The sequence below is a fragment of the Alligator sinensis genome, unplaced genomic scaffold (assembly GCF_000455745.1).
Source record: "Alligator sinensis unplaced genomic scaffold, ASM45574v1 scaffold1885_1, whole genome shotgun sequence".
Classification (NCBI taxonomy): Eukaryota; Metazoa; Chordata; order Crocodylia; family Alligatoridae; genus Alligator; species Alligator sinensis.
In genome coordinates this window covers 327691-331307 of record NW_005843053.1, presented here as the reverse complement: position 1 = coordinate 331307, position 3617 = coordinate 327691, and positions in this window count along the sequence as shown.

Sequence of the window (3617 nt, the reverse complement as noted above, 5' to 3'; positions counted from 1 at the left end):
CATCAGCAGATGCATGACGAATAGGTCCAAGGAGGTGATACTTCCCCTCTATCAGGCGCTGGCCAGACCGCAGTTGGAGTACTGCGTGCAATTCTGGGCGCCGCACTTCAAGAGGGATGCGGATAACCTGGAGAGGGTCCAGAGAAGGGCCACTCGTATGGTTAAGGGCCTACAGACCAAGCCCTATGAGGAGAGACTAGAGAACCTGGACCTCTTCAGCCTCCGCAAGAGAAGGTTGAGAGGCGACCTTGTGGCTGCCTATAAGTTCATCACGGGGGCACAGAAGGGAATTGGTGAGTATTTATTCACCAAGGCACCCCCGGGGGTTACAAGAAATAATGGCCACAAGCTAGCAGAGAGCCGATTTAGATTGGACATTAGGAAGATCTTCTTCACAGTTAGAGTGGCCAGGGTCTGGAACAGGCTCCCAAGGGAGGTGGTGCTCTCCCCTACCCTGGGGGTCTTCAAGAGGAGGTTAGATGAGTATCTAGCTGGGGTCATCTAGACCCAGCCCTCTTTCCTGCTTATGCAGGGGGTCGGACTCGATGATCTGTTGAGGTCCCTTCCGACCCTAACATCTATGAATCTATCTATGGTCAAAGTCTCTAGTAAGTCAGAAGCAGTCAGTAAGACAAGAACTTTTTACCCTGTCCCTAACTGTATTTAATTATTACTGGGTTGCTGTATGACCTAAGATTCCATTCGTGGACCAGGACCCTATTCTGTTACGCACTATACCTAGAGTCTCTCAAATACCTTCAATAATCATTTAAAAATATTTTCTCTCTCTATAACATTGGAAGCTATGCAGCAATGGTAATACATTCTAATGCAAGTTAAAGTGCTGTTTTTGCTAGGTTGGCTCATAGATATTGCTGTCAGATAGGGAGGCCATTCCAGTCAGTCTGATCTTCTGCATAGAAAACATCTGCATTCATCCAGTAATTTCTGCATCAAACTTGATAGTTTTTGGGTGAACAAGAGCATGGCCTTATATAACACTCAAGTCAATAGGAGTCTTTCTAATGATTTCCAGGGGCTTTGAATTGTGTCCATACCTTTCAGAGGGTGGGTCTATATGAGATGCTTTACTGCGCAGAGGACTAATTTGTTGCACAGTAAAGCATCACCGTCTACACATGCGTGCCCATTAGGGTGCAGTAGACTAATTTACTGCACTGCTGAATAGTCCTGTCAGATACAAGTGGTCCTGTCTGATACGAGTGGCTTAAATGCATGTGTAGATGGTGATGTTAGGATTAGTTTACTCCAGCTCAAATTGAGTCAGAGTATATTCAGTCGCATTAATTGCATGTGTAGTGTGCCCAATAAAACATTTTGTCTTGAATTCAAGACTTAAGCAAGAAGGGGGCAGCCAAGAGCAAAGGGGATATTTTCATAGATTTCATAGAAGTTAGGGCTGAAAGGGACCTTGGGAGATCATTGAATCTAGCCTCCTGCCCCAGGGGCAGGAACTCAGCTGGGGTCAAAGGATCCCAGCAAGATAAACGTCCAAATGTCTCTTAAAGGAATCCAGAGTAGGTGCTTGCACCACCTCTGTTGGCAGTCTGTTCCAGGGCTTGGGGGCTCAGACAGTAAAGAAGTTCTTCCTTACATCCAGCCTGAAATGGGTCTTGGAGGAGTTTGTAACCTTTTGACCTTGTCATCCCTTGGGGCGCTCTGGTGAACAGGCATTCCTCCAGATCCTGATGTATACCACTTATATACTTATAGGCAGCCAACCAGTCCCCTCTGAGCCTGAGCTTTTCCAGGCTGAAGAGTCCCATAGCTCTCAGCCTCTCATCAGAAGCTTTGCTCTCCTGCCCTCTGATCATACGCGTGGCTCTCCTCTGGACTCTCAAACTTCTCCACATCTTTTTTAAATTGTGGAGCCCAGAACTGGATGCAGCCTCACCAAGGCCAAGTACAGTGGGAGGATGACATCCTGGGGTTTGCTTGAGAAGCATCTATGGATGCAAGCCAGAGTTTTGCTCACTTTACCAGCTTCAACATCACATTGGTGGCTCATATTCATTTTGCAATCAATAATGACCCTCAAGTCCCTTTCAGCCATCGTGCTAGTAAGCGTAACACTGCCGAGCCTATAAGCATGCTGCCAGTTTTTCTTGCCAAGGTGGAGTACCTTGCATTTTTTGGTGTTGAATGCCATCAGGTTTTCGTCTGCCCATTTTCTGAGCCTGTCAAGGTTGGCCTGAATCACCATCCTGCCCTCAGGTGTCATTGGCGAACTTGGCCAGTCTGCTTCTGATACCAATGTCCACATCATTAATGATGTTAAAGAGTATAGGCCCAAGAACCGAACCTTGGGGGACCCCACTGGTCATGGCACACCACAATGACTGACTTCCGTCAACTACCACTCTTTGGGTACGACCTCGAAGCCAATTCCCCAGCCAGTGGACTGTGATGTAGCCGAGGCCACAGTTGGCCAGTTTTTCTTTGAGATGATCATGGGATACCAGATCGAAGGCTCTTTTAAAATCAAGATATATGACGTCAATCTCTTCTCCCTTGTCTAGGTGATATGTCACCTGGTCGTAGGAGATGAGATTGGTCAGGCAAGACCTGCCTGCAACAAACCCATGCTGGCTGTCCCTCAGGATGCTGCCATCAGCCAGTTTGTCAAGAATGGTCTCTTTGATAATTTTTTCCAAGATCTTCCCCGGGATAGAGGTCAGGCTGATGGGCCTGTGGTTCCCAGATCTACTTTCCTTCCTTTCTTGAAGATAGGCACCACATTGGCCTTCCATCAGGATAGGTGGAGTTCCACCAGGTCTCCGTTATCCCTATGAGATCGTAGTCCGCCTAAAGCAGAAACATCTCTGTCTAAACCTGTCTAAACCATGACAAGTGTTTGTCTAAACTGCCAATAAAAGATATGCTACCTTTCTCCATAACCTGTTCCAATGCTTCATCACCTTTAAAATTAAAAAGGTGTTCTTAATATTTAATCTAAATCAGGCTTGTCCAACATATGACCCGTGGGCCTCCAAGCCATTTTCTGAGGCCCGAGGTGCTGCGATGGGATACAGTAAACACTGTTTACTTTCGTTCCCACCCCTTGTCCCTTCCCTAGGCCCTCAGCAGCTTCCTAATGGCTGCTGAAGGGCTGGGGAAGGGACAAGGTTCCCACACGCACCACGTCAGCTTGATGTTGCCGGCGCGGTGCGGCTCCTCCCCTCCCCCCTCATTTCAAAGTGTCCCTTCCTAGGCCTGCCCCTCCTTTCCTCATTTGCATGCCAGCCCCACCCCACACCGGTCCCTGCCAGCTGCACGGGCTGCACAAGCTTCCCACACGCACCACGTCAGCTTGATGTTGCCGGCGCGGTGCGGCTCCTCCCCTCCCCCCTCATTTCAAAGTGTCCCTTCCTAGGCCTGCCCCTCCTTTCCTCATTTGCATGCCAGCCCCACCCCACACCGGTCCCTGCCAGCTGCACGGGCTGAAGCAGGTCGCGGTACAGCAGGAGGGCAGGCGCGTGGGGCACAGATGCTGGCTCGGAGGGATGCTGCGGCCGGGCCCGCAGGAGATGCTGCTGCCGCTGCTGCTGTGGGTGTCGGGGCAGGAAGCCAGCACCCCCCCTGCCTCCCCCCCTCCC